This window comes from Diceros bicornis, chromosome 12 (assembly GCF_020826845.1).
Source record: "Diceros bicornis minor isolate mBicDic1 chromosome 12, mDicBic1.mat.cur, whole genome shotgun sequence".
Classification (NCBI taxonomy): Eukaryota; Metazoa; Chordata; class Mammalia; order Perissodactyla; family Rhinocerotidae; genus Diceros; species Diceros bicornis.
In genome coordinates, this window is record NC_080751.1 from 72,623,040 (window position 1) to 72,646,138 (window position 23,099).

At 42.8% G+C, this 23,099-nt stretch overlaps 1 protein-coding gene across 2 annotated transcripts in view; it reads right to left on the minus strand.

The window, feature by feature from the left end:
• Positions 1–23,099, minus strand: part of RNF144A (ring finger protein 144A) — a 114,691-nt gene that overhangs the window by 65,178 nt on the left and 26,414 nt on the right. The gene's annotated exons all lie outside the window — the stretch shown is intronic.

The following is a 23,099-nucleotide window of genomic DNA, read 5'->3' on the forward strand; positions in this document are numbered from 1 at the left end:
TGACGATGGGAAATGAAGAAGCAAAAATGGAGAGTCACACCAAGGGAAGATGTCATCGCAAGGGGGTGGTGGATGATGGCGTGGGGGAGGAAGGAGAAGACAAAGATGTCTCCAAAATGCCGCGCTTGATGGCTGTAAAAACTCCTGACACCATTAACAGAGGTCAAGAATGTAGGGTCCATTTGGGAAAAGAAGTCTATGCACAACAAAAATATGGACATGTAACGGACAGCAGGCGTCCAGGTGAAAATATCCAGGGAGTGTGGCCAGAGGTCTGGCGACAGGGACCTGAGCAATACACCCGTCTGGGTGCTACAGGATCACCGTAAATGCAGAAACCCGTGCCGTCGCCCTAACCACAGACTTCCTCATTGTCCTGTTCACAAACATCCTCCTCCATTATTATTCTACTAAACAAACTTGAGATTCTTCAGATCACCTCAAAATACCCTCTAAATCACTCATCCTCTCACACGAATATTTACTGTACTTCAGAAATGCGAGGGGAGGAGGTTGTTATGGGAAAGGAATTTCCCTACTATTAACCTCTACCTTAAACCATTCTTTTTTATAATAGGTTGCTTTGGACATTTTGGTGACTGAGGATTTCTCCAGTGGCAATTTATCCTTGTCCCAAAACAAACCTCAAAGCACAGCCTTTCAGGTTCTGGGAAGACCAAAGCGGGGTATGCCGACCCGAAGCTGTTCAGTCTTTATGCTACTGTTGCTGTGGATCCTGCACCCAGGCCGGAAGGTGAAGAAAACATCCAACATTTGGAGAGTAACCTCAATTTTAAAATATTCCAGAGCTTCCCCGGCCAATTTGTCATGATCAGACTCAAACAGACAATTTAAATTACCTCTTTTTCTTACTAAATATATGTGTTAAGAAACTAGGCAAATTCATTGCTTCACAAGTTTAGGCACATAATTGCTTGCTGAATGAATAGCTTCTCTAACACTGAATGTTTGATCTTGGTGTTTTTTGTGGGGGTCCTTTTTTTCCCCTTTTCTTTCTTTTTTTTCCTTTTTTTAAAATAACACTAAACTTTTAACTCTCTCGAAACTAAAATGCACAGCCTGTTTAACTTAATAAATGAAACCCTGATAAACACATACCGGTTGTTAAAACAGAGATTTCCTTTTAATACTATAATAAAGGGCAAAAAAAGAAAAATGCTGTGCTTATTTCACTGTTTACTGGAAAGGATACAGAAATGGCTTCATCTATGAAATCTTGAAGACATAATCTTATACCATTTTCCAAAAGTCGGTGCCATTGGCCTATCAACTCTACAGTCCAATGAAGTCACATCAGCTATCCATGCTCACCCCTGTCCGGGACTTATAAGAGGTTCTCTCCTATAAGACACGGGTCCCCAAAACTCCACAAAGGCCCTAAATATATAGACTTTTCTATAATTGAGTAACTGAGAGGAAACTGGCCCTCCCTGTGGCAGGGGTCTGGTGCTGCCAGTCCACTCACCCACTGCCTCCATCATCTTAGCAAACACGGTGAGGGACCAGGAGGGCCGGCTGGGAGCCTTGCACAGACACCTCTGAGAACCTCGGCCTCCCCAACAGATTCGGAAAACCTGCTTCCTGTCACTGCCTCCGACACCCCCACCTTCAGTGACCAATGTCATGTCCTATTTCCCTGCCAGCCTCATCACAATGCATTTGTCTCCACAGTGGTTATGATTCTTGTACTGCTCTATCCTCTCAACAGCCCTGCCAGCTAAGGTGAGGGAACAGTTCACACTTGAGCACACCTGTCTACATGCAATTCCAACTGAAGGCCCTGCATAAATATACACAAAGGACTCCTTTTTCTGCAGAAATCCAACTTTTGATACCTAATCTCCTTTGTACCTCCTTCATCTCAAACCATAAACCCTGTTGCAAGAAGGGGAATTCAGCCTGGCAGCCAGTATGCTCTCCTGTCACTGTGTCTTGTTTGTTCTTTTCCATCTCTGCTCCTCTTGTGTTGACTTTTCTCTATTCCTCTTTTCTGGGCCACTTCATGAGTCCTTCGGCAGCACGGCCTATGAGCCGGTAAGGTGGGCCAGTCTGTGAGACGGAAGATACTACACCACAGCTAACACTATTTCCACAATGCCATACACTGCCGGGGGCGCCATGAGGAGACGTGGCATCTGCAGGCAGTCTCATCAGGAATGCTCCACGGGAGAGGGGCTGTCCGTGCTGGGCTTGCACAGATCAAGAGGATGTCGTTGTGTGAGAGGACAGAGACACCAGGCAGAAGGACCAGAGGGCGATGGAAAGTCACAAGGCACGTGCTGGAATTGAAAGCACAACCTTGAGGGAGCCGCCACAGCAGCACCTCCTGACCTGAATTCCCATTTCTTAGTGTTGTGTATCTCTTGAAATGAAGTATTAATGATGCCCTTATCATGCATATCTCATCTCTCCAAACACATTAAAATTGCTTTGAAGGCTGGATCTATGTCAAATATCTTTGGATCCCCAAAAGCTCCACTCACAGACTCTTCAGTGTAGTCCGTGCTCAATACAGATCTCAGTGGATAGTTAGCATTCTAAGACAGAAAGCATACTTTTATAGGAATCCAGTTTCAAAAATAAAATACCTCCACCCCTCAGAAAATAATTTGTTTTCCTGGTCAGATCTGTGCTGTATATTATCATTCCAACATCGGAGAAAATATTATGTGAATATAAACCAAATTCCTGTGAAGCAACCAAACTTTTTGTGATGCAATAACAGGCAGTTAGACACCAGTGGACTGATGTAACATCAGACTTAAACAGAGAAAAGTATGTATTATTTCTTTTCCAATTGCAAAAGTATCACATGATGCTTTAAAGAAAAAATACAAGAAAAGGTATGAAGAAGACAAATGATAAATCCACGAATCAAGAAAGACATCCAGGGGCCCGTTTATTTCAAACACCACAGCAGGGTTGTTTCTTTCAAGTTTCTCCACTACCAACCACACATGACACATACACAACGTAAAGTGGCATTACACTGACCAATGACTTCACACAATCCCTTCACTGCCAAGTTCAAAATAAAATGCAGGCCAGTACTCTCCTCAGTTCTTCCTTCCTGGTGAAGGAAGTAAACAAACCACTGGTGAATGTGAATGTGAATGTGAATGTGAATGTGAATGTGAATGTGAATGTGAATGTGAATGTGAATGTGAAGGCAGCAGAGCTCCTGAGACCCTGCAACAGACTTGCCCGTCCAGTCCAAGGCAATGGGAACGAAGATGCGCACACCAGGGCCCCACACATTTGCACAGCCATTACTGACACTGCCTCTTCCTTCTACAGATGAGGAAACTGAGGGTAGTGAGAAGAAATAAATGCCAGAGAGCAAGCCGACGGCTCTTCTTATGTCAACAGTCCTTCCTCTGCACTCCAGCACTTCTGAGACATGACTGCTTTCTCTTCACATTCAAGACTGGCTTAAAGTGCTTCAGTTACGTGTTTGGTCCATCACTTTCCATAACACATCTTCAAGTCTCACTGACTTGAAGAAAGAGTGGCATCTAGGGACCCAGGAGTACTCGCCTCAACTCAACTTCTCTAACACAACAAAAGCACAGGCTCCCTTCCCAGTTTGCCTCCTGAGCATCAGAAGCAAACTTTTGCTAGGCTAAATTTTAAAAAATAAGAAAGTAAGCCAGATTTCAAGCACTGATCTCGAAACCTCAGCGGGCTTGGCGCTGCTGCAAAGATTCCTTTCCAAAGGCATAAACATCTACACTGTACATTGTCCCTAGTCCATCCCAGGGGAGAAACAGAAAAAAATTAAAGGCTTCAATGAGCAGAAAGCCAAAACAATGCACAGTTTACTTGTCCCCTCCCATGTTCCCATTTAGTTTCCCAAGGGCCTCCCCTGTCATAAAACATCCTGCAAATATCAGCGGCAATCTGTACACTTCTAAAGAAAACTAATTCTTAGAATCACAGAATGTGAGGGCTGGGGAGAGCTTAGGAAATAGAGGGTCACAGACAGAAATGACATGGAGCAAAAACGTGTGACCTCCTCATGAGAGCACACCCGTGAGATCAAAGATCTATTTCATGCTAGACAAGTCTCAGGGAGTCCCAGGGGCTTGGGGCTCCACTGGCTGCTCCAGCACAGCTCCCCTGCCCGGATGTGGGCGTGCACAGGGACCGCAGGGGCTCTGGTTTCTTAATGAACCACCAACCAGTTGTGCAAAAGTTGTGTTTTCCTTCCATTTCTCCATCCAACCTCTCAATTCCTCTGCATCCTTCCCACCTTTTCCAACTCCTGGCAACCCCCAGATCTCCCACTGGGACAGCAGGCTGTGAAAGCTTCAGGGCTTCTTAATATTCCAGAGACATGGATCTGAGAGCTCCCCAGAGCTACAGACTGGCTGGGATGCTTCTGATGTGTAAGGTCACCAACCCAGAGCTATGACTTGGTCGCAGCAGTACCTTTTACTGGGATCTGGAGGCCCCTGTCCTCCCACGGGGAGAGATGTGTATTTGGGATAAGTCAGTGGGGTATTCCTATGGGAGCATCATGTGCCCTCTGCTCCAAGGGGAGCAGACAATGATCAGAGGAGCAGCCAGCACCGATGAGCAATGACCATGAGCCACATGCTGGCTCACAGCAAGTATAATTTAGGGAGGCTGGCCATTGGGTAAAATATAATTCTCAGTTTAGGATCCAAGGGTTTTTCAGACAGGCCTCCCGCTCTAGGCCTTGATCTTTTCACAGCTCTCCCCAGCGTCACTTTGCGCCCTGGACACCCAACCCAGGTCATGGCCCTGATTCTCTCCTCCATTTCTCCCTTAAGGGTTCTGAGAGGAAAGTTTGTCAACAATGTTCCTATCCTTTAGGGCATCTGATGCTTGCTTTTCGCCAAGGAGAAGCTTAAGATATATATGCTGAGTAGAACGGGCCTCAGGAGAACAGGCACAGACTACAGATCATCCAGTTAAAGAGAGCGCCTTACCGCTGAACAAGTGGAGCGAGGTGTGCAAAGGAAGCAGGCAGGACGGAGGGTCAGACAAGCCTCCACGTGAAGGACGTACGGGTGGGCCACCTAACAGCCAGCAGCGCGAGCCTCGTCTCTCTGCGTCTCTGCTTCGTCATGCAAAAAGCAGGATGATAACGCCTACTGGATAAGGTTACCATGGGGGATAAATCAGGGTATAGGTGCCAAATGCCAACCAGGGCCTGGACACAGGAAATCCCACAGGAGATCTGTCTACACCAGGTCAAGTCATTAGAGGGAGCCGACACAAAACTGAAGAGGAAAAGGGCCTTTAAACTTATTCTTAAAGAAAAAAAACACTAAGTCTCCCTGATACTTAACATAAACACCTCACTTCCTCATTGCAAGTGTTTTTAAGGTTTTAAGTGGGGCAAGTCCTCCTTCACTGTCCCAGGTGCTGACAAAATTTGCCTATGGGAGCAGTCAGGCGACAGCTACGACGGAGGAGGGGGAGGCAGGTGAAGCTCCAGCTCTCCTATAGCCACGAGTCCACCAGGCTCCCGGGACATCTGAGTTAACACCCACAAAGGCTAAGTGGGGCAGGTTCACAACGAACCCTGGCGTGTGGACTGAGGACAGGAAGAGAACAGGGCCCTGGCCCTCCTACGTCATGTTGCACTTAGACACGCATATGCATCTGGACAGCCCACCGGCTGCTCAGGACACCGACCCCGTGTCTGCATCTGTGCCAGCAAGCAGGCTGGCCTAGGACTGGGAAGGGGCCCCAGGGGCTGCACAGAGATTCGGGGTAGCAGGGACGAGGGTTCTGCATCCTCCACCCCAGCTCAGATCACACACGATATTTGATTTGGAAAAAAAAGTTCTGCTGCCGAAACAAAAGTGGTTAGTAAACATGTGGCCTACATTAGTTGCCAAGGCCTCTGTGGCTCCAAAATATGCTGACTGTAACGGTGCAGCTGTGAACAGGCTTTGGGCCTGGGAACGTCACCTACCCTGATGGCTAAAATCAAGCAGGCGAGGAACAAAAGGCCCATGTTTTCCCATAAATTCTGTATTTTCAGGCACATGCAAACAAAACGTGGGTAAGCGACATCTGCGTCAACGTGCCGGGCCAACCCCCCTCAGCAACCTCCTGCCAAGACTCACAGAAACAACTGCCCGACTGGGAAGCAGCCGCCAGCCCAGGACCCTTTGGGAAGTCAATTACGGTCACATGGACGTTCCCAGAATAGTGGACATGAGGCTTTGGCCTGGCACAAAAAAGCCACAACAAAGTTCCACAAACTCGCCACTATGATTCAGGAAAGAGGCTGCCACGTAATCGGCTGTTATAAGGTGCGAGTCACAGCCTGACTTTCACAATTCCCCAAAGGGACCTCCGGGTACTTCATAAACAGGGCACACAGGTCATTTTCTCAAGGGACACGCTGAGACGTCTACGGGGAACTAAGCCCTTCGGGTCTGCAGCTTTCTTTTTAGTAGGCTGCTCTACCTAAAATACGACTCTTTGTTTTTCCTCCCAAACTGGGTGATAACTAAGGTGCGGAAAGAAAGCAAGGAAGGCTGTCCCTCTTCACGTCCGTCTGTGCTGTCTCTGACGCAGCTGTTAGTGGGTTAGCTGGGTTTTGTGTTTTAACCATTCCTTTGTACTTTCTGGACCTTTCTGCAGTCTTCCTACGGGAGCGGCAGTACAGATCAGTGAGCCTGCACGAGGGACTGCCGAGGCGAGGCGGAGCGGTGACCGAGTTCCAGTTCCTGAGAAGGAGCATGCCTAACGCCCCGTCGTGGCTGCGCACGACTGCCACTCCACAAGACTGCTGTGTGCGTCCATCTGTCAACTCCAGTGCAATGTGACAGCAGCCCTCCAGCGATCCATATGCTTCCACTGCATCCGGCCTCCCCACCCTGCTCTGTCACTGCCTAACTGGGCACGTCCACGATGAGGCAGCCTCAGCTGCAGCCTCCAGAAGAAAAGCCGAGACCCTCGTATCAGGCTGCTAACAACAGACCAATTGGGATTAGGTGGTGGGAGAGGGGGCGTGAGCGACGGCAGCAGCACCTACAAGGTGACATAGAGCTCAAAGACTGGAAAGGGGGGGAAGAAATGAGGACATTCCATTTACTTAAAATCAAAGCATTTGTAGAGTCTGCTCTCAGAACATACCCTCAGGTGTTCTCTGCGATCTCAGAAGAGGCTCAGAACCAGAGACCCAAAAGCCTAGTATTTAGAGAAATCACAGTGCTATTCAATCCCATAAACACCGTAGAGAGTGAGCTCTGGGTAAAAGCACACCAAGCTGGGTGGGAGAATAAAGGGAGAAACAGCCCAGGGGCCTGCAGATTCCACTGCACTCTCTGTTCATAGAGACTCTGAGCCCAGGACCACCAACGCCAGGTGGGCATCGGGTAGACCAGGTTCCCACTGAGTCATCACAACATCAAGCTTCCTCCTCTCAATCACATCCTTCCCAAGAGCCATACTCTGCACACACATAGCAGGGGATTCAAAAGCGAATTTTTAAAAATGCAGTTCATTCATTCAGCAGACATTTACTGTGCATTCCAACCTCCAGGCACTCTCAAAGCTGAGTAGATGCGTGGCCTTCCGCACTGAGCTCACAGTCCAGTCGAGCCGAGTAAATCTGTGATCACAGGGCAGGGACGCAGGCTCCAACAGGGGCAGGGAAGAGGCTTCTCCACCAGACTGGCTCTCAGGACAAGCTTCCTACAGGCACGTGACCAAGGGGAGGGAGTAACCAACGAGAAATCATTCCCTGAACTCCAGCCAGGTGCGTGTTGGGGGCCTGAGAGTAGATGAGACTGCAGCTAGCCAGGAACTGCCTCATGGGTTCAGACAGAGAGTCTGAACTTGGCTCTTGAGGCTCTGGGAGCCACTGATGGAGTTCTGAACAGAGAGTATCTTCATATGTTTGCCATTTTAGAATGATTACTCCACAGTATAAGGGGCAGAGAAATCAGTTAGAACTTTACTGCAGATGAGCAATAATTGGGAAGTGGAAACTCCATGTCTTCCGTAGCGTGTGTACGTAGTGAAAGGCTATCAGATAATGTATGAGGGAGTGGACCATACACCAGCAAGCTGTCCAGAAGTGTTACACTAAGGCTGAGCAACACCCTCAGATGCCAGAGGATTAAACAGAGCATCTCTGAGAATATACCTGGAGTCAACAGTGAAATGGAAAGGACACCTAAGACTCAGGAGACCCAGAATCCAGACCCAACTGCAAGCTAAATTCATGAGCTCTTGGACAATTCCACAGCCTTCTGGAAGCCTCAGTACCATCATCTGTAAATTGGCTGTGATAACAACCGCCCTACTTCTCACAGGCTGTCACAGGCATCAATGAGATGACTTACACACAGGAAATACGACAGTCTCGGAGGCATACAAATGAGAACACAAAGGCGGGGAGCTGAAGGCTCCTTCTGCTTCAGCACCTCCAAATCTCCAGTTCGGCCACTTCACAACTATTTCAGGTACACACCATGTGCCAGACATTGAGGACACCAAGAGAATTAAGGAAGGTGCTGTTCTTGAGGAGTTGACAGGAAAACAAATGGCTATGACTGTGCATCTTATCCCAGGAAAACAGAAACAAGAAAGGAATTTGCCAGTTGGCAGCCAAGACTCCTTGCTGTCAGACACAATCCTCTAAGAACCAGACTCCCCTTAACATGTAATCTGGACTATTATGGAACACCCCATAAGCCTTAAAAAGCCTTGGAGGGATCACCTCATTGTCACAAGTCCCAGAGGGCTCATAGCCATGTGATGTTTTTATAGCTTCTTTTGGAGTCAAGAGCTGTACAGATTTTGTACTCACTCTGAATTTAACCAGTATTTAAGTGTGCTGATTATAGCTGCAAACACACTTCTTATTCCAGTGTGTGGTTGGAGAGGTGGCCAGGGAAGAAGCTTTGGAAATTTACAGCACAGAAATAGCGTGTGGTCTGTCTGCTTGAAAGAATCGATCCGTCTGTGACCAACAGGGAGAAGACCAGCAAAGGGCCAGAAGCAAACAAAAGACAGAGAGTAAAACGAGGCTTTTGGTCACCACATCCCTGTCACTGGACACTCGGCAGGCTTTTCTGCAGTCTAGAAGACCCCTAAGGAAGCCAGCAGCAGACCCAGGACTGGGAGCTTAGGAAGGCATGGCAAGTCTGGCTGGCAAATTGGGGTCACCCAAGCAAAACGTCTAGACATGACCTGGATTTAAAGAAAATAATTAAAGTGGAAATGTACGAATCCTTTCCTAATTGGCTTTGCATGAAGTAGCAACCCTGGCAGGTGTTGAAATGAGCTTTCAGTGGCAGGAGGGCCTAGACAGGGTTGCGAAGACCTGAACTCTGGTGTAGCCACCAGCCAACCCGTGACTGCCAGGGCCTTCCAGTTTCTCCTCTGCTGAAATGTAAGGGTTAAATGAAAAGGACTCTTCGTGGGTTCTGTGGTTCCCCGGCTTTACCTGGGGGACAAGGAGAGGAGGCCTTAGCTGGTGTGGGCCACAGGTGCCCCAAGCTTCTTCCAACCTGAGCCTGAGCTAACTTTTATTTCTATTTATTTCTAAGACATTGGGCTTTCATAAACTTCTTTGAAGAAAGGATCACTGTACCACCACCTCCCCAAAATAATTTTGGAAACCGCTGTACTACCTGAGCTCCACGATTTCCTTTAAGCTGAACATTCTACAGTTCTATATCCAGACACATAGGTGTTGCCTTACAGTGAAATGTTCAAGAGAAAAGGGACTTCTGATCTTGTCCTAATAGAGTCTGGCATAGTGCCACAGACACCTAATAAATACACTTGATAATGAAACTCTGATGTGCCCCAGAATTTCAATGGGACAAAGAGGTTTCCTTTTTAAAAAGCACACTATTGACCTTTCTGGGGGGAGGGGAGAAGGATGGTGTGAGTCTCTTTATAAATGTTGATACACTACAGAAAATAAGGGTAAAATGAAATCATAGAGTAAAAATATCTAGAACACCACATTGATAATAACGAATTTTATCACTGCTGTATTCTTTCTATATTTTTGCACAATGTATGAAGGAGCCCCTCTACTTACATATAGCTTAAATCTGAATCATTCACTTAGTCCAAATTGACCAGCAAATATTTCTTTACACCAACACCTGTTGCACCCACTTCACTGACAAATCTACAGAGGAGTCATGAAAACCTTCCTAGCAGTGAAGCGGTGACCACCCTCTGTGATGCTCTAAACAGTGAAATGGGCTTAGAACCCAACAGACCATCCTTATCTTTAGTAGCAACAAAGATGCAATTACTTTAAAACCAAAATGGGAGACATCTACTTCTCTCAATATGATGAATTAGAATCTGTAAAAGTCCCTCACCCTGGAAAATAACTAAAGCCCAGTTAAAATACTGAACCAAAGAGCCACCCTGATTGGCCTAGCAGTTAAGGTTCAGCGTGCTCCGCTTCGGTAGCCTGGGTTCAGTTCCCAGGCATGGAACCACACCACTCGTCCGTCAGCAGCCATGCTGTGGTGGTGGCTCACATAGAACAACTAGAAGAACCTACAACTATGTACAGGGGCTTTGGAGGGGAAGAAAAAAGGAGGAATATTGGCATGGCTGTTAGCATAGGGGGAATCTTACCCTGCAAAAAAAAAAAATACTGAACTAAAAAACTAAATAAGTACGCCTAGTTTATAAGTCTCTACGTCAATTACAGTATTCTATGTATTTTGAGAACTGAGGAGTTAAGATATTTATTTTAGCCTTTATGTATACACGGTAAAATTTCAGCAGTATTCACTAAGAGAAGAGAAATAGAATATATAACTGCCAAACATGCACTTAAAAAAAAAGCAAGAAAGAAAATAGTATAAAAATAATTTGGGAGGGCCGGCCCCGTGGCTTAGCGGTTAAGTGCGCGCGCTCCACTGCTGGCAGCCCGGGTTCGGATCCCAGGCGCGCACCGACGCACCGCTTCTCCAGCCATGCTGAGGCCGGGTCCCACACACAGCAACTAGAAGGATGTGCAACTATGACATACAACTATCTACTGGGGCTTTGGGAGAAAAAGAAATAAAATTATAAAAAAATAATAATAATTTGGGAGAAAAAAATCTAAATATATTAAAGATCATAAGAAATAAATGGATTGAACTTAATAGACAGAAAGAAATGCCAAAACTGAATTTTGAAAAGAGAGAGCGATACATAAAACCATAAAAAATAGGAAAGATTGGAACTCCAAGGATGGAGAAAGGTGATTCAGGAAAATGCCAACCAAAAGAAAGCGATCAGACAAAACAGGATTTAAAGCAGAAAGCAGAACTGGAGAAAAAGAAGGCAACTATATAACAATAAAAGGTCTAATTCATTATAAAGCTATAATAATTCTAAGTTTTTTTACATCAAATAGCTTCAAAATATAAAAAGCAAAAATTATATACTTACTAAAAAAAATGACAAATACACCATCACGGTGGGGAAATTCACTACGCATTGCTTAATACAGCAAACATATACAATTAGTAAAAATACAGATATTAAAAGCACTATTAACAATCTAAATTTAATGGACATAAGTAAATCCCATAATCAACAAACTGAGAATTCACAATCTTCTCAAAAATACGTAGAACATCTACAGAACCCGACATTACAGAGGGACATAACGAATGACTCAGCAAATTTCAAATAACTGGTATCACATGGATCATGCATTCTGATATCAATGCAATTAAGATAGACATCAATAATGAAAAGAATCTCCACATTTGAAAACTGTAAAGACTCATCAAGAACTCATGGGTTTAGAAGAAAATACAGAACTTTAAAAATACACAGAACTAAACAATCATGAGAATATTATTGACCAAAACGTATGAGATGCCATTAAAGCAGTACTGAGAGGGAAATTCATAATCTTAAATGTGTATATCAAAAAAGAAGACTAAGGGCCGACCCAGTGGCATAGTGGTTAAGTTCATGCACTCTGCTTCAGTGGCCTGGGATTCGCAGGTTCAAATCCCAGGCGCGGACCGACACACAGCTGGCAGTGTTCCACATACGAAGTGGAACAAGATGGGCATGGATGTTAGCTCAGAGCCAATCTTCCTCAGCGAAAAAGAGGAAGATTGGCAACAGATGTTAGCTCAGGTCCAATCCTCCTCACCAAAAATAACAAAAAAAAAAGACTAAAAATTATTGAGCTGCCTCTAGCTTAAGAAGTTAGGAAAGCAACAGCAGAATAACCACAAAGAGAGTAGAAGGAAAGATTTATTACAGATAAAAACAAATGAAACACAAAATAAAGTTAAAATAAAGAGAGCCAACAAAGTCAAAAGTATCTTTCTTTGAAAATGATAATAAAACATACATTCTCTGGCAGATTGGTCAAGGAAGAAAAATGAGATATGGCTCAGATAAACTATATTTGTAATGAAGAATAGAGAGCAGAGATTTAAACTAAATGAATAATTTTATGCTAATTTTAACTTGAAAAATAGGGAACTATGTATATACTCCTAGAAAAATATAATTTAAGAAAACTGAATCAAAAAGAAATAGGAATTCAAATAATTTTATAAGCCTTGAATAAACTAAGTAGCTAGAAATCTGCCAACAAGGAAATCACTAGGACTTGTTTTCAGCTGAGTACTACCAAAATTTCAAGAGCAGATAATTCAAATCATACACAAAATCTTGCAGGGAATAGGAAAAATAGGGGAAAAAAAACCTCCCTCTAAATCAGACAAAAGCAGTTAAAGAAAGGAAAAGTATAGGCCAAATTCACTCATGAGTAAAGAAGCAAAAATTTAAAACAAAATAGGAGCAAATAGAATCCAGATGTGCATCAGACTGTATTTACAGGAAAAAAACTCATACAGTTCAACAAGATAGATTTATCCTAGGAATGAAAGAGAGTTTACCATTGGAATAAACCATAAGTATAATATAACATAGTAAGAGAAAAATGGTGGAAACCATATGGTCATCCTAATAGATGCAGAACAGCCTTTGATAAAACTCAACATGCATTTATGACTAAAAACATAAGACACAACTCGGCAAAACAGAAACATAAGGGAACGTCCTTAACTTAATAAGGCGCATTTGGAAAAAAAGTAACAGCAAATATCATTAATTAAATTAGAACATTCCTTGTAAAAATCAGGAATGAGGAAAGGATATCTTCTGTTGCTCCAATTCAACATTGTACTGGAGGCCCTAACTCAAACAGAAAAACAAGAAAGAGAAACAGAAAGTATGAGAATTGAAACGGAATAAACAATACTTTATTCACAAATGACTTTTTATAAATAGGAGGATCTGTAGACAAATTATTAGAAATACTAAAAGTTTAGAAAAGTGGCTGGACGCAAGACCAATATACGAAAGTCACTTACATTTTTATACTCTAGCAAAGATGCCATCTCCAAAGGCATCCCAAAACTAAGGTACCTAGGAACAAACAAATATATGCTGTATGCACCTAGGAGCATACAAAAGATGAGTAAAATCTATCTACAAAAAAGTATAAATCTTTCACAAAAACATTTATGAAGACAAATATATGGATGATGATATGATGTTAATGGACAGGAGGATTCAATGTCATAAAAAATGTCAATTCTTTCTAAATTGACCTATAGATTTGATGCAATCCAAGGAAATTTCCAACAGGTTTTGTTGTTGTTATTATTATTGTTGCTGTGGCTATTTCATAAACTAACTCTAAAATTTCTATAGAAATGAAAAGCCCAAGTACAGCCAAACATCACTGAATAAGAAGGAGGAGACGAGGCCAAATATCAAGACTCAGCAGAGAACTATAGTGGTGAAGAGCATGCTGCACTGACACAGAGGTGAGCAAATTCAACAACAGATAAATAGAGAAGACAGAAACAAAACCCAGGCACATATGGAAACTCGATACATTACGGAGTGTGTATTTCAGATCAATGGAGCAAAAACGAATTATTCAATAAATGGTACTAGGTAAATTATTTTTCCTTATGGATAAAAATCATATTGGATTCCCACATCACACCAAAAATTAATTCCAAATAATTTTAAAACAGTTAAAAGAAAATATAATTGAGTAACTTATAATCTCAGGATACAGAATAATATCTTAAATCAAAGGTCCTAACTATAAATGTGCCAGGTTGATACAATGAATACGTTAAAATCAAGAACATTTATTCATCGAAAGACACCTTGTGAAAATATATCGCACAAACTGGGAGGGAATATTTTTAACACATGACAGCAACACCATTAGTCCTCAGAATATATAAAGAATGCTTTCAAATCAATAAGGAAAAAAATACAATCCAATGGAAAACTAGACCAAAGAGATGAACAGTCCTTTTACAATAGACGAAACAGATGGTGACTAAACATGTGAAAAGAAGCTCAATATTATTGGTACATTAAATTCACTTTACTATTTATTTGGCAAAAATTAAAAAAGCCTAATAAAACCAAGTATTGGGATAAGATAGGCATGAATCTTAAAGGAAACTTTTATTCACTGCTGATGACAGTATGAATTGGTATAATCACTTTGGAAATCACTACATTTTCTTGTAAAGTTGGCCATTATATAGTCTTTCTTCAGGCCCAAATGCTCCTCCCAGGTATAGAATCAAGAAAAAAACTGCACGTCTGTAGCAAAGATATGTACAAGAATAGCAATAGCAGAATGTTTTGTGACAGTAAAAGATTGACAATAACCCAAATGTCCACTGACAGGAGGATGCATGAACTGCTTGATGTTAACATCATCAAATATTATACAGTGGTCCTAAAAAGAATAAGAACCTTCCTCAGACCATGTACTTTTGATTTATTCTTTATTCTACTGGAAGCTTTTTTGATTCCCTAAAAAAAAAAAAGGTACTATGAAATACTTTTCCCAGGCTAGTGCCCTCTTCAAAGATTATGAAATATGATTTTTTCCCCATCTTGGAAAAATTTATACACAAACATCCTGTTTCTCGTTAATCCTTGTATTCGGTTCACCTACTCATACAGTAGAGAAATGACAGTATGCTCTTCTTTCTGATTTTTCAAAACCTCACGTTGTATTTGATTTTCTTTCTGGGAGGTGTTAGGTGAGATGATTAAACTCTGGTGTTCACGTAAGCTTGTCCTACAGTGCTAAACTTGAATTGGGCAAAGAGGATCCCAAACAAAATTAGAAAGTACTGTGTGGTCATCTTGCACGGCCTACACCTCCAGGGATAGATGCCCCAGAGCCCACTGGCACCTCTCCTCTCCCCCCACCAACCCCGCCCATTAATAGACTGCACAGTGATGTTCCTAAACTCTGCAAATAATTCATTGTATTTCAATATATATGGCCTCTCCCACAGCTGGCATAGTTACTGCCACGGCTCAAGATATCTTCAGAAGCCCATAAAGAGCCAGCCAATACCCCTTAAAGGGGCTCTTCCAAAACTCCAATACCCAGAGAGGACCCAATCCTACTCCCACCAACCTCTTGCCCATCAGGATCTTGTAGTTGTCTTCCAATCCTAAATAACCTCCATTCTGAACCAAGACATCTTCCAGGACTTCCTAATCCTCCCTATTTTCCTGGTGCTGAGAGTCACCTCCTAAGTAAGAATCCCTCCAAAACCTTCTTCATGAGGCAGAAAGGTCAAGTGAGATCTGGAAGGTGAGCATCTTTGGTTTATTGGGCCTCCACCAACGACCAGTTGCATGTCTTGAACAAGTCACTTGCAGACTTTTCTCAACTGGACAATGGGAAGAACATTGGCTATAATCACAGGAGAGTTGTGTAAGCTAATGAAATAACAGTGCACAGGGTACATGGAAATCCATCTATAAATCCAAAGCGATATACAAATGTTATTTCATCTCTCCCTAGACGTTTGGACTGTGGCTTCAGGAGCCTGAGATTAAAATCAAGCCCCTTCTAAAGCTGTTCCTTCTCTCTCCGTGCTGTGATGGAAGACATCTCTTAGCCAGATTCTCCAAATTCCCACAGTCCTCCCTCGTAATCAGAATATCTCTCCTCAGAGAACAAAACGTGCGTGACCATCAGAGCTCTCCTCACAGCTGTGAGCAATGGTATTTCCTGTCATCTTGTTTGCATCTTCTGTGGTTCCAAGGTTCAGCATGAGTGCAACATGCATACACACACTACCTCCTCTCCCTTCCCTCAGGGCCCAGGGGGCTGCAGGTGATCGTTTCACTTGCTTTAGTTCTCATCCGATAGCTAATATTTGAGTAACTAATATCTGAGGGTTGTTTACATCTTATGAAAAACTTCCCCATCCTTCAGGCACATCGGTAGGTAGGGAAGCACTGCTGTCATTCCCAGTTTACTATGAAGAAATCCAGGCTCTGAGAGCTCAGTGATTTCCCCAAGCTCACCTGGGCTGGAAGAGGCAAAGCTGGGTCTTGAACTATCTTCTGACTCTCCATGTTGATCTCTTCCCACGACACCACAGAGCCTCTCATTTGCTCTACATGGCCTGAAGCAGAGAATTTCCATTTTTTTTTGGCATGACTACAGCCAACGATAATTGTTTTACAAGTAAAGAGGCCCTTAACATATTCCTCACTTGCCATTTAAAAATTATATACGAATTTTAAATTGTTGTCCAAGAACATACAATGAAGAAAGGAAAGTCTCTTCATTAAATGGTGTTGGAAAAAACTGGCCAGTCACATGCAAAAGAATGAAAGTAGACCATAATCTTACACCACACACAAAAATTAACTCAAAATGGATTAAAGACTTCAATGTAAGACCTGAAACCATAAAACCCATAGAAGAAAGCATAGGAGGTAAGTTCCTTGACATTGATCTCAGTAATGATTTTTTGGATTTGACACCAAGAGTAAAGGGAACAAATACAAAAATAAACAAGTGTGACGATATCAACCTAAAAGCTTCTGCTCAGCAAACGAAACCACCAACAAATGAAAAGGCAACCTATAGAATGGGAGAAAATATTTGTAAATCATATATCCAATAAAAGGTTAATATCCAAATTATATAAGGAACTCATACAACTCAACAGCAAAAAACCAAATAATCCAATTAAAAAATGGGCAAAGGACTTAGACATTTTTTCAAAGAAGTCACACAAATGGCCATGAAAAGGACTCAACATCACTAATCATCAGGGAAATGCAACTCAAATCCACAAGGAGATACCACCTCACACCTGTTAGGATGGCTATTATCGAAGAGATAAGAGATAAATGCTGGTGAGGACATAGAGAAAAGGGAAAACTTTTGCACCAGTGGTGGGACTGTAAACTGGTGCAGCCACTATGGAAAACAGTAAGGATGTTCCTCAAGAAATTAAAAATAGAATTACCATATGATCCAGCTGTTCCATTTCTGCATATACATCCAAAGGAAACAAAATCATTAACTTGAAGAGATATCCGCACTCCGTGTTGCCTGCAGCTTTATTCAAAATAGCCAAGGTATGGAAATAACTTAAATGTCCGTCGACTGACGAATGGATAAAGAAAATGTGGTGTGTGTATATGTGTATATATAGCACTAAAAAAGAAGGAAATCCTCCCATTTGTGACATTATGGATGAACTTGAAGGGCATTATCAGGGGCTGGGGGTGGGGAGAGGTTGGTAAATGGGTACCAACTTTCAACTATAAGATGAATCAAGTCTGAAGATCTAACGTAAAACATGATGACTATAGTTGATAACACTGTACTATAAAATTGAAATTTGCTAAGAGAGTTGAACTTAAATGTTCTCACCAAAAAAAAGAAAAAGATAAATATGTAAGGTGATGGATGTGTTAATTAACTGGATGGGGAGAATCCTTTCACAATGTACACGTATATCAAAACACCACAATGTACACTTTAAATAAACTGCAATTTTATTTGTCAATTATACCTCAACAAAGCTGAAAATAAAGAAGAGGTTAATAGAAAAAATTAGCAATTCTCAAAGCAAAAAAAAAAAAGATTTGGAGTTTTTTATCCTGAAGTTTGTGTGTCCATAGATAAATATCACCGAATTTATAAAACCCAGTTCAAGATCAATTTTGTTCCAATTTTTCATTTTTATAGATGTAATAACTTGACTACCTTGTTCACATAAGTACATAGATGAGAACAGATGGTGTTTTGTAAAAACGAAACTCAACTCTTTGCACTTCTTCCACATCTATGCCAAAAATCACACAGTAATAAAATAAAAACTAGTTTTAGTGTTCAGTCCTCAATTTAATCAGTGGATTTTCCTATAAAAGAAAGCCTTTGGAAACTGCTAGACCTGAACAAGAATGTGTTACCAGGACATCAGTCATTCAAGCCCCAACTTCTGGGAAATACATCAGAAGACTGGACCAAGACTTGAGAAATAGCTTCATTGTACTCATTACTTTGTCTTAGAGATCCTTGTTTAAACCAATATACTCAAAAGAATGTGAAAAAATATTAATTCCAATGCACCTTTCCATATAAAATATTTGAATGCATGATTTTATTATAACAAATGCTGCAATTATATGTTTGTCCATATTATTTGCAGATTTAACTCATTCATAACTTAAGAAGCAAAGAGTTTTCACGGTCAAACTAATCAGCCAATCACTTCATATCAGAAAAGGTTTCACCTTATTTTTAAATTCAAGTAAATGTGTTGATTAATAGACAGACAAAAACGTTTTAAAACACTGAGAAATAAATTGTGGAACATACTAATAAAATCGATTATTAAATTCAGTAAAGTCGGGGTTAAAATGAAATTGAGGTAACTGAGTTAATTATCCATTTTATAATAAATTATAATGACCAGATACTAACAGTTTCCTCATTAATATTTAATCAAGCAATATTAAATGTAGCTAAAATCATAAGTTATAATTTATGGAGCTCTAAGTATGACAGAAGCATGATATTTCTTTGGTAAATGTGTATGCATGTGTCTGAGAAGCTCTGCTGTAAGCCTTATGGGAATAAACAAAAAAGTACAGTATTTTGAAAATCAGGGGAAAAAATCCATTAATTTTGTGAAACCACAGGATCAAACTTTTCCTCTTGACTCTTTTCTCTGCTTCACAGTCTTCTCTTCATATTGGAAGCACAACAGTGCCCAATGAGTCTGTCCAAAATACATTTTTTTAAAATCCTATCACTACCCTTCATAAATTTTAATGGTTCTGCACCGGCCACAGGATAGATTCTAACACCAAATATTTAGGGTCCAGCACAAGTGGCTCCTGAGTACTCTGCCCTCTCCTCTCGGTTCCTCTCTTCTCTCTAGTGCAGACTCAAAAATGTCTTAGTTTAAGCGAGAGGATCTTCTAGCACTCCGCACGTGCTTCTCATGGCCTCAGTGCTGCTCTGTCCTGCACTCAGGTTTGGGGAACTGGAGTTCCACAGCCTCTGCTTGTTAACATTAGTCCAAGAAACATGAAAGCAGAAACCTGCCCCATGTCTCCTCCTCCACCCCTCACAGCCAAGCACGTGACCTTGCATGTAATAGATGCTCATGGAATGTCTGCTGCTCGACTGTCTAGAGAATTGTACACCGTCCTAGGGAGCAGGTCCTCTCTTGTCTTTGACCAGTAGCTGTCACTGCCACTCGAATCTGGTACGTGGAAACACCAAGAACGTTGACGAACACTTACCCAGATAAGAGACCAACTTGACAGCAGAGCCGAGAGGACAGCATACATATGAAAATGACCCAAAGCTCTCAAAACACACCAAAAAGTAACAAAAAATAAAAAACAAACTGCAACGGAGATAAATGTGGAAAATGTGGCTGTTGATTTATTTTAGGAGAACCTGCAGCCACGGCATCTCAGAACAGTGTTTTTAAACGTGTCCAGTTCTAAAAGTACTGCTCGTTTAACCACCTCAGCCACCCTGAAACCACAGAACTAAAGCAGGGTATTAATATTTTCGATTCTAGTTAGTGTTTTAAACGACCTTTGACTTAAAGCTTCACTAGGCAGGAGCAGAGCTGATCTGAGCTCAGCAATCACAGCTGCAGCTCTCCAAACGCAGCCGTTCCCCACGCTGAATCAAGGCCAAGGCTGCGTTATGGTTTCTTAACCAGAGATTTCTTTTTTTACCAAGAACATTCTCCACTTGAAGAAAAAAAACAAAACTATCTTTCAGATTCAGCTACTTCAGGCATAGCAGTGTGAACTGGGGCTGAGTTATATTCCACCAAGACTGTCTCTCTTCATAAATCCTAAACATTTAAAAATATCTTTGCTGTGCCAGAATGTCATTTTCTGGTATTTTGGCCTCTTCAACATGAATCTTTTGTGACTATGAAGCCATTTCACAGTTCGTGGAATTTGCTAAAGACAGAGTCCCAAACAGAACGTCCTAGGAGGTGGCCGTGGGCAGACGCAGGAAAGAATGCACAATTCCAGTGGCCTGACAGTGCATGTTTTCCAGGATGCTTTCATGCTTTCCCTCATACCTGAGCAGACTCGACATACCTCTGGACCAGAGAATGTACTGCAGAGAAAGATGCAAAAATCCTAACACATTAAAGTCAAGGTTAAAAAAAAAAAAAGATTATATGGCACTTAGTTTCCAAGGCATGTGAAGTAGGGAGGGGCAGCTTCAAATGTCACCTTTCACATTTCCGCTTTCTTCACCCCCGGGGTGAGAGGGCTGCAGGCCTCCCTCTGCCTCAGCAAGGAAACCTGTTGGTACCATATCAGCAATACAGTCCCATTGTTACCAAAGGGGCATAGTGGCAATGTGGTATATGGTTAGAGGTTCAATCCGATTTCTCAAGCAGGCCCTTTCAAACTGCAGACAGTGAAAAGGTGAGGCAGGGTGACGAGAAGCTGGGGCTTGGGGACAGGAACATTGGAATTTAGGTTTCCCCAAATGCCCCATATTCCCAGTTTCACACACAACCTCAGCCCATCACTTCCCCCAGTGCCCCTAAGTGGACAGCATCGACCCTTCCCCTGCACCTCCAATCCATCCATCATGCAGCCGGATCTCCCCCTGACCCCTGAAGTCCACTCTCCTCAGGTCACTGTCTTAATCTTCACGGGAGTGGTGTCATCCCTCTCCTGCACACGCTGTCAACTCCGGCCACTCTCTCACTCCGCCAAAGGATAATTCAATTCTTGACCTTCTGCATGCCTCCAACTCCCAAGCTGAGTAGTCTAGAGAAACACACATCACCCTGATTGGGGTCTTTCCATCTGTGGCCACGAGCTTCAGGTGGGCTCTTAATGCTACCAGGTGTTCGTGTGCACTCGCCTCGTTCCAGAGGACTTCTCAATCTGTCCCTTGTCTCTGCAAACTCACAACCCCTCCTCCACCATGGCACTCTCAGCTGTGACTCTGTTTCCTATTTCACAAAGAACATACAAGCAATCAGAGGAGAAGTGCAGAGCCTCCTCCTCCGTGCGCCACCACCTCGGCACCCACATATCTGTCAGTCAGTCTATTCCCACCAGGGACTATCTGCGCTCCTCCTGAAGCAAAAACTCCATCTGGACACAAACGTACCTCTCTCACCTACTCAAGAAACGATTTCAGCTACTCTCTGTCAAACATTATCAATGCTTCACTCTCTAGTGAATCATCCATCAGCAAGTAAATATAACGCTAAGGCTTCCAATTAAAAACTAATCACCTTGGCCTTATTTACCCTACCTGGTATCACCCCACATTCTGCTCCCCTTTGCAGCAAAGCTTCTCAAAACAGTTGTCAACAATCTCTACCTCTGATTCCTCCCCTCCATCCTTCCCTCCAAACCCACTCCAATCGGGCTTTTGTTGCCAGAACCACCCATGGCCCACATGGCATTCATCCCAGAGTCAATTCTCGGTCCTCATCTCAGCTGGCCCATCAGCACACTGGACATGGGTCATCACTCCCTCCTCTGAGATGATTTCCTGTGGCTTCCAAGATGCCAGACTCTTAGTGTCCCCTACCTCTCTGCTTGTTCCCTCTTGGTCTCCTTTGCTGGCTCTTCCTCTTCTCTTGCTCCTCATAAAGCTGGAATGTCCCAGGGCCCAAGCCTTGAAACTCTTCTATCACTGGGATCTCATCTGATCTGATTCCCTTACATACCAACCATAGGCCAAAGACTCCCATCAAATCTCCAGCTCAGATCACTGTCTTAAACTATCAGATCTGGATATAACTGCCCACTCAGCATCTCCATCTTGGTGTCATATAATGTCAAACTCAACATGGTCAGAACTCAACTTCTAATCTCTTTTTAATCTAATCTAATCTGCCCTGGTGGTCTGGTGGTTAACATCTGGCGCTCTCACCACCACAGCCAGTTTGTTTCCTGGTCAGGGAACCCCACCACACCACCTGTCTGTTGGTTGTCATACTGTGGTGGCTGTGTATTGCTGTGATGCTAAAAGCTATGCCACAGGGATTTCCAATACCAGCAGGGTCCCCCATGGTGGACAGGTTTCAGCGGAGCTTCCAGACTCAAACAGACTAGGAAGAAGGACCTGGCACCTATTTCCGAAAAAATTAGCCATGAAAACCCTATGACTAGCAGCAGAGCACTGTCTGATACAGCACTGGAAGGAGAGAGGATGGTGCAAAAAGACTGGGCAGAGTTCTGCTCTGCCGTCCACAGGGTCACTAGGAGTCAGAATCCAGTTGACGGCACTAACAACACAAAAATCTTTTTTTGTACCCAAACCTTCTCTACCTACAGACTTCTCCATCTCAGCTGGTGACAACTCCATCTAGCTATGCAAGCTAAAATCCTCAACATCATTATAGATGATTTCTCTTTCTTATGCCCCATGCCCATTCTGCCAGGATATCTTAAGGGCTCTACCTTCAAAATATATCCAGAATGTGACCATTTTTCACTACTTCCACTGCTACCAGTGCAGCAAGCCATCATTATCTCTTGTCTGAATTACTAGCATGGATTTCTCTAATGACCTCTGAATGGTCTCCTGGTCTACCCTCATCCTCCACCCCCCACATTCTATTCCCAACACAGAGGCCAGAGTGAGCCTATTAAAATAGAATGCATATCCTCTCTCCTCTGCTTAAAACCCTGCACTGATTTCCCATCATAAAATCTAGCATTCGCCCAATAGTCTGCAATGAGAGAGACGGTCA